The following is a 14,539-nucleotide window of genomic DNA, read 5'->3' as shown; positions in this document are numbered from 1 at the left end:
TGAATTTCTACTGGTAAATGTTCAACAGAGAAATAGTGTAGGTGTAGCAGTCGTTGAAGAGGAAGAGAGAGTTAGTCAAAAGTGTCCGACTTTTCACAGTTCACTATTGTCTATTCGGGTAGGGGCTGAACGGGTTGGGTAACATGGTATATGGTTTGGTTGTTTAAAATCGTTCCACGTGTCCTTTGAAATGGTTCCATTAAATGTAGGGGCAAAAATATTAAAATGGATAATAGCATGGGTAGATAGTGTCGAATAGTATAACTGGGTCTACCTATAACTAATTTTTGATAGTACAAGGACACATCTAGCCCTTTTCCGTAAGGTTTTATAGGAAAGAAAAAATTCCCAAAACAAAAATAGCCACCTATTACAAATCTGCCCCCAATTTTCCCCACAGACACCGTAATTCTCTTCCCAATTGAACCAATTGTCTTTGCACCATAACTTAAATGATCATTGCCTCTAGAGCCCTCTTTCTCGTCAAGAAGTTACTCACAACATCAATCACTGTAATGACAACACCAAAGTCCCAAGCTTGGAGAAACCATTTAAAACAAACCCAATTAGTTCCCCACTTCTCAAGAACCTCAAACTTTCTTCCTCACAAATAACTCCATCTCTCTTCCTTCAAATCCTCCATAAAGCGCAAACCAACCCACAAATCTCTCTATACTTCTACATGAAGCCAAAGTTCTTTGTACACTTGTACATATACTTCTCGGATATGGACTATCCAAACCTACAAAACCCATATTCGATTCTCTCATTCAAACATACGCACCAACCCAAAATGTTGATTTCTTGATTCATTCATTCAAAGCTGCGAACTTTCACATTCAGGCTTCAGTCTTGAGCTCAGTTCTTGATTGTTATTGCAATAAAGGTTTGTTATTTGAAGGTCTTCAAGTTTACAGAAAAGTTAGAGAATATAGGTATTTTATATCTACTGATAGTTGCAATGCATTGCTCAATTTGCTGTATAGAAAGAATGAGCTAAGATTGGCTTGGTGTTATTATGGTTCTATAATTAAGAATTGTGTTCAGGAGAATGTGTTTACTTGGTCGTTAATTGCTCAGATGCTTTGTAAATATGGGAAATTTGAGCAAATTGTTTCTATTATAGATAAGGGTTTATGTACTCATGTTATGTACAATATACTTATAGACTGTTACTCCAAAAGAGGGGATTTTGAAGCTGCATTTATATATTTAAATAATATGTATAGGAAATCTGTTGATCCTACCTTTAGTACTTTTAGCTCAATTCTTGATGGTACTTACAAATATCAAAATGCCGAAGTGATTGTCTCATTGATGAGTTCCATGGTAGAGAAAGGACATTTTTCAAAAGTTATGTTGCCCAATTACAGTTCTATAATTCAGAAGCTCTCTGATTTGGGAAAAACATATGCAGCTGAATTATTTTTCAGGGAAGCTTCTGAAAAAAGATTGAACTGCAAGATAACACCTATGGCTCTATGCTGAGGGAACTTTCCAAGGAAGGTAGAGTTGACGATGCTATTTCGATGTACAACATTATAACTGACAGAAAAGTTATCATCAATGACAAATGCTATAGTGCCTTCATGAGTATCCTATGCAACGAAAATCCATCAGAAGAAGTCATCGGTTTGTTGAAAGACTTGATAGGAAGGGGATTCACTCCTCCTATATCTCAAGTGTCTAAATTTATTTTTTCTCAGTGTGAAATGCGTAAGTGGAAAGAAGCTGAGGAGCTTCTGAATGTTATTCTTCAGAGGGGACTTCAGCTTAAATCTTTTTGTTGTAGCTCATTGGTGCGTCACTATTGCTTTAGCAGAAGGATTGATTCTGCCATTTTTTTACATACTGTACTAGAGAGACTTGGTGTTGCATTAGATGTAAAGACCTACACTATACTACTCGATAGGCTATTTAAATCAAGACGGTGTGAAGAAGCTCTAAGGATCTTCGATTATATGAGAACTGTTACGCGGAGCCTTCCTGAAGTTCCTTGGAAGGGCGATGTAAGGCTAAGCAACCGATGTCAGTGCGATTGTTGTCCGCCAACTGAGGTCCCTTCCGTACGCTAGACTAGATTGTCAGTGCCGTACAGGAAAACCAATGTCATGATCAATTGAAAGAGAGAGCAGAAAAGAGAATTGAGAATGAAAGAAAGCTTGATTGTATTGAATGAAAGCTATTATAGAAAAATAACACGGTGTCCGGCACGGTGTCGGGAGGAGAGGCACAAGTACAGAGAATTGTTTGCTTGCTTGAAAGTTTGATTGCTTGGTCCCCCTTAATAATGCTTAAAAAAAATAAACCAAAGTTACATCACTAGACCTATGAAAGCTGGAAAATCACACTTAAACAAAATGCAGTAAACCTACTCTATATTTACAATGAAAAAGACTTAGTCTTCTATAAAGCAGAAATAAGTCCGTTGGCAATAACTTTGTCTTTAGCATCAGGGTCTGCGCGCGCGGCATTATCTACGCGCGCGGTACTGTTGGCATCTGCCTGTGGTTGGGTGCTGGCGATGGCTATCGGTGGGAAAACAGAGGCACATGCTCGCTTGTCACTTGGAGCTGCCAAGACCACGGGGCCGACCGTGGCGACGGGCATTGGGAAGCTGGCCAGGACGCCACGGGGAGCGTCCAAGGGGTTATGGGGCATGGTTGGAAAGCCGCCCATGACATTCTCCCCCACCTGAGTTGGCGACGTCCTCGGCGCCTTCCTTGCAAGGTAATCATCAATCAGGATCGTGTAGGCTTTGAGGTTTGTTCCCCTCTCCCAAGTATTCTCCTCTACATCATATCCCTGCCATTTCACCAACAACTCCTGGTGATCTTTTCTTGAGGCGTGAATCACTCGATCATCAAGAATAGCTTCAGCACGCCTTTTCCCGGTTGAATTGGGACCTCGAATACTTGGTATTGTGAGTTGGCTTCATGAAGGATCCTCCATATCTTCCCGAAAAGGTTTCAGGAGACTGACATGGAAAACAGGATGGATTTTCCACCAAGCTGGGGTATCCTCCCGGTATGCAACTTTCCCAATGTGCCTTTCAATGGACAAGGGTCCAATATATTTTTGCAATAGGCGAGGGTCATGGACCCCTGCAAACAAGTACCGCTTTGGGATTTTGACCATCACTTTGTCTCCGACTTGGTATTCAACAAAGCGGCGATTCTTATCACCATGCCTCTTCATCCGCTTTTGGGCTTTGACAAGATAGCTCCGCACTATCTCCAAATTTTGCTTCCATTCTTTTAAGAAGCTAGTAGCCCGAGGAGATTTTGACATGTTTGGTGCGTTCACTGTGTGTGGGAGTAGCGGTTGCTATCCGGTAACAATTTCAAAAGCGTTTTTGTTGGTACTTGAGCTCTTTTGTGAATTGAAACACAGTTGAGCAGCATCCAGAAGCTTCACCCAGTTCTTCTACTATCCGGTCGCAAAGTGCCGGAGATATTCCTCTAGCATGACATTGAATCGCTCCGTCTGGCCATCAGATTGCGGATGAAAACTTGAGCTATGACTCAATTTTCACCCGAGACACTTAAAGAGTTGGGTCCAAAAATTGCTAGTGAAGCGTGAGTCGCGATCACTAACAATGTCTTTAGGTAGGCCCCAATATTTGGCGACATGAGAGAAGAATAATCGAGCTGTATCTTCTGCTGATATATATTGTGGGGCTGTTATAAAGGTAGCATACTTGGAAAACTGATCCCCTACAACCAAGATAGTTGTGAGATCTCTGACCTTGGGCAATCCGATGATGAAGTCCAGGGAAATGCTTTCCCAAGGTCTTTTTGGGACAGCCAGTGGTTCCAAGAGCCCTGCCTGTGTCAAGCGGTCTGGCTTATCCTTCTGGCATACTAGACAAGTCTTTACATACTGAGCCACGTCATTGACCATTTGAGGCCAATAATATACACGGCGAAGCAATGCCATGGTGCGTTCCTCACCGGGATGACTGGCCCACAAAGTATCGTGGCATTCCGCCAGAAGAGCCCTTCTAGATCTCCTCCTTTAGGAACATAAAGTCGGTTCCCTTTCACTTTCAGGAAACTATCTTCGGTGTAGAACTGGCGAGTCTTGCCCTGTCCTACCAAATCAACCAAATACTGTGCAGCAGGATCCTTGATGAGTAGATCCTGTATCTGGTCTTTTATGGTGGTGGTTACTTCGCTTCCCTTTAGGGCGGCGAGTACACACACCGATGCTAGATCAACTCTCCGACTGAGTGCATCAGTAACATGATTGGTCTTCCCACTTCGGTACTCCAGGTTGAAGTGAAATTCTGCTAGGAGTTCCTGCCACCTAGCCTGTCAACCATTCAGCTTTGGCTGGTTCATGAAATGGCTAACGAGTGTGTTGTCTGTCTTGACCACGAATGGGGCTACCAGTAGATAATGCCTCCAAAGGTGTAAGCAATTAATGACAGCCAATAATTCTTTCTCATGGGCGGCATAGCGCCGCTCTGCATCCTTCAGTTTTCGGCTCTCGTACGCTACGGGATGCCCTTCTTGTGGCAATACTCCACCAAGTGCATAGATGGAGGCATCCGTTTGCACTTCGAATGGCTTGGCCAAGTCAGGGAGGGCTAAGACTGGGCTACTAGACATAGCCATTTTCAATGCGTCGAAGGCCTCTGCCCGCTTGGGGCCCCAATCCCACGGTGTGACCTTCTTGAGAAGTTCTGTCAGCGGCACTGCAACGAGGGAGTAACTTTTCACAAAACACCGATAGAAGTTGCATAGGCCAAGAAACGACCTCAAGGCGTGAATATCCTCAAGAGGCGGCCATTCTGTGATGGCCTGAATCTTCTGCTGGTCCATCTTGATCCGTCCTTCCTCCATGACATGTTCGAGGAAGTCAATTTGTTTCTGAGCAAAGGAGCACTTGGATAGCTTCGCATATAATTCGTGCTCCCGCAATCGGGCTAGGACCTTCCGCAAATGCTCTAGGTGTTCTTCTAGTGTTTGGCTATATACCACAATGTCATCCAAATAAACCACGACGAATTCATCAATGTATTCTTGGAAGACTTGGTTCATCAAGGTGCAAAATGTGGCTGGCGCGTTAGTCAAGCCAAAGGGTATAACCAGGAAATCGTACGACCCATATCTTGTCACACAGGTAGTCTTGTGCTCATCACCCTCTGCAATCTGAACTTGCCAATAACCTGTCCTCAGGTCTATTTTGGTGAATACCGTCGCACCACCCAGTCTATCAAACAAGTATGCCATTAGCGGAATAGGGTACTTGTTTTTCACGGTGATTTTGTTTAGAGCCTGGTAATCCACGCAGAGTCGTAAACTACCATCATGTTTCTTTTGGAATAGAACAGGGGACCCGTATGGGGACTTGGAGGGCACGATGATCCCTGTGTCTAGCATTTCTGTCAATTGTCTCCGAAGCTCGGTGAGTTCGGGTTGTGACATTGTGTTTGGCGCCCGGGCAGGTGGCTTCTCACCTGGCACCAACTCAATCTCATGGTCCACAGTTCGCCTAGGAGGAAGACGCTTTGGCATGTCTTGTGGCATGATGTCTTCAAATTCCAGAAGCAACTCCTTCATGGGTGCATGAATGGGACCCGAGGAGCGTTCTATATCTTCCAGGCAGAGGGTAGCCAGGAACATGGGTTCATGTCTTTTTAGCCCCTTCTTCAACTGCAAGGCCGAGATGTTCTCAGTGGCCATCTTCATAGGAATGCACGGAATAATGCAGGGCTTAGCTCCATATTCTCCCATCATCAGTAGCAAGTCTGCATACGGTGCGGGCATGGTATTGGTCTGTCTCAGGAATTTCAACCCCACTATCAATTCGAAGTCATCTATAATCACCACGCGCAGGTTGAACTTTTCTTCATAAGGGCCAAGTTTCACCGGTACTTCTTTGGCTATTCTATCCACTGGCTGAGGTGGTGAGTTGATAGCCTTGACACGACCTTTGCCCTTTTCTACAACTAGGCCAAGGCGCTCCACCTGAGTTGAGGCTAAGTAGTTATGGGTAGCACCCATGTCTATCATCGCCCGAATGGGCTTGACATTTACCTTCATGTCAATGAACATTAAGTTCCTCTCTTGATGAGGAGGAGTCCTCTCGTTCGCCTTCTTTTTCCCTTTCTTGGTGATTGGGCAGGGGTCCTTCTTCTTACGGATACCAGTACTGGTTCCTGTTAGAGGCTTAGAAATAGAGCCAACAATGGCATTGAATGCACCAACTGGTTCGGTCTGGTCCGCATCATCGGCATCGTCATCCGTCCCATCCTCAAAAGCTTGATGGGCGTTCATCTGTGTATGTGGGCATTCATTATTCCAATGTGGTCTGCCGCAATGACGACATCCTGAGGGGGGTTTACTCCCCCGATCATTGTTGTTAGATGCAGCGCTAGTACTGCTTTAGGAGGGAGCCTTAGATTTGGTTGCACTCCGGTCTCCTCCACTTCTGCTAGGGCCACCAGTGTTCGGCTGGCCTCCTTTGTATCCTCCTCGGACAGGCTGTTGAGGCCTGTCCTTCCGGGCTTCCACTTGATAATCCCCAAGGCACTCTGCTGCTTGGATTGCCTTAGGTAACGTGTCTACCCTTTGTCTTTGCAACTCCATGCGGGCATAAGGTTTCAACCCTTCCAGGAAGGTGAAGAGTTTGTCTTTGTCCCCCATGTCGCGGATGTTCAGCATGAGCGCAGAGAATTCCCGCACGTAATCCCGCACTGATTTGGTCTGGCGGAGCTCCCGTAGCTTTCTCCTAGCATTGTACTCAACATTTTCGGGGAAGAACTGTAGGCGTATGGCTGCCTTCAGTTCTGCCCATGTCTCGAGGGCATCTTCACCAGCCTTGATGGCTTCGTATTTCACCCGCCATCAGAGTTTGGCATCACCCTGAAGATACATGGCAGCAGTTGCTACCTTCTTAGCTTCTTCTAGGCCCCCCATGATATCGAAGTATTGTTCGATATTGAAGATGAAGTTTTCCACTTCTTTGGCATTTCGAGCTCCACTGTATGGCTTTGGCTCAGGAATTTTCAGTTTTTGGGCCACAGGGGCGAGGTTCACAATACCCCCAATTTGGTTTCCACCTCCTCGAAGCTGGCTTTGTAAAGCAGCATTGACAATGTTGAGCTGGCCTGTCAAGTTGTCTATAGTTTGTTGCATGGCAGTCATCCTGTCTGCCTCTTGTGCCCTGTTGGCTAAATCCTCAACGTGCTCCTATTGGAGGACCTCAAATTTACCAAACATTTTGGCTGCGTCTGTGGCTGCCGTTTGCCGGTCTCCTTCAGAGTCGCGACTGATGTTTTCTATGTCAACTTCGGCCTGGATCAGTCTGCGGTCCAGGTCGTCCAACCTTTGCACTAGGCTAGTCTTTAGGTCAGGCACCATTTCCACGATGGGCCGTAATGCATCAACCGTTCCCTCAAGGGTCGCGATGCGATCCCCATAATTCACCATGGTCAGAAATGGTGGTAATTGCAATGTAATACCTCGTCTGATGTCGAGCCTAGGCTCTGATACCAACTGTTACGTGGCACCTTCCTGAAATTCCTTGGAAGGGCGACGTAAGGCTAAGCAACCGATGTCAGTGCGATTGTTATCCGCCAACTGAGGTCCCCTCCGTACGCTAGACTAGATTGTCAGTACCGTACGGGAAAACCAATATCGTGATCAATTGAAACAGAGAGCATAAAAGAGAATTGAGAATGAAATAAATCTTGATTGCATTGAATGAAAGCTATTACAGAAAAATAATACGGTGTCGGGGGGAGAGACACCAGTACAGAGAATTGTTTGCTTGCTTGAAAGTTTGATTGCTTGTCCCCCTTAATAATGCTTAAAAAGAATAAACGAAAGTTACATCATTAGACCTATGAAAGCTGAAAAATCACACTTAAATAAAATGTAGTAAAACTACTTTATATTTACAATGAAAAGGGCTTAGTCTTCTACAAAGCAGAAATAAGTCCGTTGGCAGCAACTTTGTCTTTAGCATTAGGGTCTGCGCGCGCGGTAGTATTGGCATCTGCCTATGGCTAGGCGCTGGTGATAGCTATCGGTGGGGCGACAGAGGCACATGCGCGCTTGTCACTTGGAGCTGCCGAGACCACGGGGCCGACCGTGGCGACGGGCGTTGGAAAGCTGTCCAGGATGCCACGAGGCACGTTCAAGGGGTCATGGGGCATGGTTGGAAATTCGCCCATGACAGAACTCATGACATGTTAAGCAGTGAGTTTTTCAATCATGGTTAGGGGGATGTGTCAGGAAAATAAATTTAGAAAAGTAATGAGATTGCATGATGAGATGTTGATTAGGGCTTAAACCCCACACAAAAGCATATAAGCGTTTGATTTCTGGGTTTGGCTAAATAATATATTTTGGCTTCAGTCATATTTTATTTATTCCCTTACTATACATACTGTACAACATGGCTGCTCATCTGAGAGTAGATTTTGGTGATGGCGTGATGCGCGCCATCCAATCATGGTATCCCTATATGCACAAATGGAACATCATACGAGTAGAAAATTTTAATATGTTCTCTACTTACAAAAGATGATTTCTGTTACTTCTTTATTTCCCTTTTTAAGTATGTTCATATTTATTGTAAATATATATTAAGTGGAACCTGCAGTTTCTTTTGCTGTTTAAAATATCCTTTTAACAGCCTCTTGCAGAAATGTTGGGTAAAGCTGCGTACAATAGACCCTTGTGGTACGGTCCTTCTCCGGACTGCGTGTATAGCGAAAGTTTAGTGCACCGGGCTGCCTTTTTTTATACGTCTCTTATTCATTAATAAAGTATTTAAGATGCGAGTGTCACATAAGTTAATGATATACGGTCCGAAGTTGTTATAGTATTAGTGGAAATGTTTCAAGGGGAATCTCAAGTCTCAAAACTGAACACTAGGTGTCATAACCTATTTGCACGCTGATATGGATGATCCACGGGGAATCTCTCCTTGTGCTGATTAGGGATGAAGGTATTGGAAGCAGAAAAATGGTGAGGACTCACACTCGAAGTTCTTTCCAACGCAAGTGCAAGCGCTAAACATAAGCTAGAAGATGGCCCCTTAGTGACATAATTAGTGTTGAGAGTGATGTAGAGAAGTGCTTCTGTTTCAAATTTTACTCTTGATTCTTTTATAAGGTTGTTTTCTAGAAGATTATTTGTACAGGCTTGAGGTTAGTGAATGTAAAAGTAGATGTTTCTACTTGATGAAAATTTGGGCCTCTGTAAATTCATAAGGTGCAAAATATGATTTTCGTCTCTTTTGTAATGTGATGGCAGTGGCCATGGTTATTAGGAGCCAGATATCTCTTCAACTTCCATTTTTTTGCTATAGTATGTTCCGAATTCCTACATCTGGTCCGAAGTTTCCACTCATTTCAGTTTTACAGATTTAAAAATGCATAAGTATCATATATGTGGGTCAAACAACTTTAGTGATTTTCTGATGACATAGATTACTTGTTTTATATATTGTGCTTTTTTCTTTTTGGTAACTAATTAAATTTTGTTACCAATTGAAACATATGTACAGTACACAAAAAAAATTGCTTGGTGGACATCATGTCCCAACAGCCAGTCATAGCTCCAAAGAAGTAACAAGCCAAACAAACAAAATATACTCAAAAACAAAACTACTATGGGTAATTATTGAACCCCTCAAGCCACTTTGCAATTTTTATTTTCTTGGCACCTTTGTAATGGATCTCCTAGATAATCTGCCTAATTAGAATCTCAGTATTTTGGTTTGTGCCGAAAAACTCTATAGTTCATTTCCCTCCATACATGGTATATATTGTGCTTTCTGAAGTGTCACTTTTAACTAGCAGCATCTTGACTTTGACCCGTACGGCCTTTGTGAGCTGTCATTTTCTTGGGTGTTTAATAATTGCAAGATAACTATGGAAATGCAGCAAGTGAGGATCTTGACTTCGTCAATAGTTTTTTATTCTACGGAATCAGCAAACAGTTTGAACTGAAATCCGTAAAGGACCATGCAATTTGCTTATATAGTACTTGCCTTAAATTGAAGATAGTCATTGTACCAGTATTTTTTTGCCATGGGAGAAGTGATTCAAACAGACAGCTAATGCTTTGCTAGTCCAATTACGATCCAAATTTTGCTGCTTGATTTGACATATTACTACTGCACCAGGAGATCAACACTATATACTTCATGTGCCAAAATTTCTGAAGTGCTGTGGATCCAATTTTTGCTAAATGAACTTCTCCTTGATCTAGTAGGAAGAGCTTACCTTTTGCAACCGAAATCGGTAGAGTTGCCTAATTGTAGACTTGTAGTGCTGCAGCTTATATTTTAATTGATTACTATTAATATTTGGGATATTATGTTGGTATTTATTTATACTATTTCTTGAAGTGTTTTGTTGCTTCACTACTAGAAAATAGCTATTTTCTGACCGAAATTTGCGGCTGAATATTATGCAGTCGCTAATGCGACTAAATTTGAGATTGAAGTAATCAGAAAATGATTGTAATTTTATTTATTATTTTTCTAATATAATATCAACTGTTATTCTGACTAAAGCGGTGAGAAAATAATGCGGGAATTTTCCGCCTTCACATTTGTGACTGATTCAGTCGGAAAGTGAAAAGTCAAAAAAATATGTTGACCCAATCACTGACCGCATCGGTCGTAAATATAAAATTTAAACAAAAATATATATATTTAAGCAGTTTGCGACGGTGGTAGTCGGAACTCAAATTAAAATTAAGAAAACAGACTTATTTTCCCAAATTAAAAATAAGAAAAAGACTCATTCTATCGATTCTCTATTTTTCTCTCTCTCTCTCTCTCTCTCTAGCTTTTTCCTCTCCAATTTTTCTTCCACTCCACCTATCGACTAACGGCGGGAAAGAGTGATTGACGACGTCGGGTATTAGTGTACAGATTTGTGAAATTCCCTCTTCTCGGTTAGTTTCTCTCATTCTTATTACCTAGAAACTTTTTGATTTTAGTCATCAGTAATGTTTCAAATTTTTTTAGAGGATTTACAGATTTAGAAATATTTTATGGGGATTTGGTGGGGGAAGTGAAAAAGAAGATTTTGGAATAGGGAGAGATGAGAAAAAATTACTAGGGTTTGAAGAATTGGATAGAACAAATGACCAGCTCTTTTATTGTTGTAAATTTTAGATAATTTATGGTGGATTGGAAATTAAACTGAAGCTGCATTATTCGAAATTAAACTAAATAACAAAAAGTTTTGAAGTCAATTATTGGTTTCTTTCTTCTTTGAAAATCGCAGAATTTTTAATTTTAATTTTCTGGTTTCTGGGATATTTTCACTCCCTTTTGCATCTTCATAGAATCTTGTATGAGTTGCTTTAGCCATTCAAGCCTTTTCTGATGTCTTAGGTTAACTTTATTGTAAAGGTAAGCAGTTATCAATAATAAGAAATGAACAAAATTCGAATAGTAACATGCTTAGCTACATACAACTAATATTGAAGCACTAATAATATTACTTTTAACAGTTAGGCGTGTAACTCTTAATTAGATGGAAAATAACTCTTCAATTATATATGCACGCATACACATTCATAGTTGAGAGATAACGTTGAATAAAAATGTATCCCCATAAATCCTAACATTTTTGACAGAAGTTTGGCAATCAATTCTAACATATTTGACTGCTATTAAGTCAGGTTCATCTTAACAGAGAATGCAACTCACATGTAACGACCCGACCGGTTATTTTGAGTATTACAGCCCTGTTTTCCCATTTACTGCTTATCCTGTGTTAAATTATAATGACGTAACTTGTCGGAGAGGTTTCAGAATGAATTGGAACACTTAGTTCCAATATTTAAAGTTTAAGTTGAAATAATTGACCAGATGTTAACTTATATGTAAATGACTCTGAAATAGAGTTTTGATAATTTTAACAGCTCCGAATAGTGATTTTAGTCTTAGGAGTGTGTCCAAAAAATTATTTAGAAGTTTGTAGTTAAATTAGGCTTGAAATGGCTAAAATAAGAAATTGAAAGTTGGAAGTTGACCGGGGAGTTAACATTTTTATATCATGATCAGAATCTAGTTCTGAAAATTTTTATAGGCCTGTTTTATCATTTATGACTTGCGTGTAAAATTTGAGGTCAATCGTACTTCATTTGATAGGTTTCAGCATCGAATGTAGAAGTTAAAATTTCTTAGTTTCATTAAGCTTAAATTGGGGTGTGATTCATGTTTTAGCGTTGTTTGATATGATTTGAGGCCTCGACTAAGTTCGTATGATATTTTAGGACTTGTTGGTATATTTGATTGAGGACCCAGGGGCCTCGGGTGAGTTTCAGATGGATAACGGATCGAAATTAGACTTAGAACAATTCTGAAAATTTTTCCAGTTCTGGTGCAATCGCACCTGCGATGGAATTGGTTGCAGGTGCACGACCACAGAAGCGACACAATGGTCGCAGATACGGCATGGGCTAAGGAAGGCAGAGGTCGCAGATGCGAGGGAGGTTCCGCATCTGCGATCACGCAAATAAGAGGGAGGCAGCGCAAAAGCGGAGGGACCAGGCATGGGGGAGTTCCACAAAAAGGGGTCCTTGTCTCACAGAAGCGAGTCCGTAGAGGCGTATATGGGACCACAAAAGCAAAAGTTCCACAGGTGCGGAAGAATTACCGTAGAAGAGGTGGCGCAGAAGTGGTTAAAAATTCCGCAGAAGCGAAACCTCTAGAGAATGTACAAAAATAGAGGGTTCCGAGCTTTTGCCATTTTTGGACATTTCCAACACGGGTTGAGGCGAATTTTCAAAGAGAATTCACGGAAAATCTTGAGGTAAATCACTTTTGATCATTGTTAGTCAATAATATTGAATTATCATTGAGTAATTCGACTAGATTATGTGTTTTAGAGGTGAAATTCAAGGATTTAGGCGTAGGGATTTGAAAATAAGATTTGAGGACTTGAAGGTCGAGTTGATGTCGGAATTTGGTAAATTTGGTGTGGTTGGACTCGTGGTTGAATGGGCATTCATATTTTATAACTTTTATCGGGTTCCGAGATGTGGTCCCCACTGATGATTTTTGAGTTGAATTTCGGAGGCCGATTCGCGAGGCAAAGGCATATTGGAATAAACAATTACACGGTTTGAGGTAAGTAACACTTCTAAACTTGGTTCTGATGGTATGAATCCCTAAATTACGTGTTATATGAATTAATTGGAGGTGAAGCGCATGCTAGGTGATGGGCGTGTGGGCGCGCACCATAGAAATAGTGACTTAAATAAATTCCATAGAGTTGCATAATCAAATAATCATGTCATTATTCACATGTTCCCCACGTGTTAGAGAAATTGAGCCGAGGCTCGTATTAAAGATCATGTTTAGGCTAAGTGCTGATATTTTTGGGACCCACAGGGTCGTGTTGCTGTTGAATTAATTATTTTAAAATATAAATTTCATACTCAGTCATGTTCATCCATTTGTGAGGATATTTATGGGATCGAGCTGCATGTCGCAACAAGCCATATCAGCTTTATATTTATTATTATATGGATCGAGGATGCACGCCGCAGCAGGCCTTATAGGCTTTATTATTATGGGATCGGACTGCACGCCACAGTAGGCCATATTGGCTTTATATAGCGCTTGGGTTGAAGAAACCCCTCCGGAGTCTGCACCCCCCACAGTAAGTGCAATTGATGTTTATATTTGGGATGGACTTCCCGGGGCATGAAGTTGCCTTATTTATTTATTTATATTTGGGGATGGATCTTTCCATGGGCTGGATTGGCCTTATACAATACTGAATGACTGACTGTCAGTTGATGTGTGTGTGTGTGTATATACATATATATATATATGATGGATCTTCCCTAGGCTGGATTGGTCATATACAGTACTAAGTGATTGAGTATTTTGAGATAGTGAGTACACGAGGTTTCCACTGAGGTGCATCGCATACAGCATGTACATTGGCATGTAGATATAGAGTTGTCATATTTCTCATATCATTTAGAATTGATCTATTTTACTTGTACTGAGTTTAACTGATGAACTTGAAAGCATGCCTCCATTTATGTACTGTTATTTCCATACTGGACTATACCTGTTGAGCTCGTCACTACTTTCAGCCCAAAGGTTAGTCTTGTTACTTATTGAGTACATGGGGTCGGTTGTACTCATACTACACTCTGCACTTCGTGTGCAAATCCAGGTACTTCCGGATACGGTGACTGCTAGATTTCGGAGTTTTTATTTGTTTGAGACTATCGAGGTAGCTTCTTGGCGTTCGCATACCTTGTCTCTCTTTCCTTTCAGTTATTTGTACTGTTTTATATTTCCAGATAATGTTTCATCAGTCAGACTATGTTATCATTTAGATGCTCATGTACTCAGTGACACCGGTTTTGGGAGTGTATTTATATCAGTATTTGTGAGATTTTTTTATTGAATTTAAATATTATATTTTCAAACTTAAAATATTATAGTATTTTATTGAGGTTATCGGCTTGCCTAGTATTGAAATAGGCGCCATCACGACATATAAATTTTGGGTCGTGATAAGTTGGTATCAGAG

General features: G+C 41.4%; 1 pseudogene; it reads left to right on the top strand.

Moving 5' to 3' along the window:
- The first annotated feature begins 431 nt into the window (after positions 1-431).
- Positions 432-2,141, top strand: LOC142176521 (pentatricopeptide repeat-containing protein At4g21170-like; annotated as a pseudogene).
- Positions 2,142-14,539: the final 12,398 nt, after the last annotated feature.

This window comes from Nicotiana tabacum, chromosome 22, assembly GCF_000715075.1.
Source record: "Nicotiana tabacum cultivar K326 chromosome 22, ASM71507v2, whole genome shotgun sequence".
NCBI lineage: Eukaryota > Viridiplantae > Streptophyta > Magnoliopsida > Solanales > Solanaceae > Nicotiana > Nicotiana tabacum.
The sequence above is the reverse complement of the archived record's forward strand: the minus strand, read 5'-3'. Positions and strand labels throughout refer to the sequence as shown.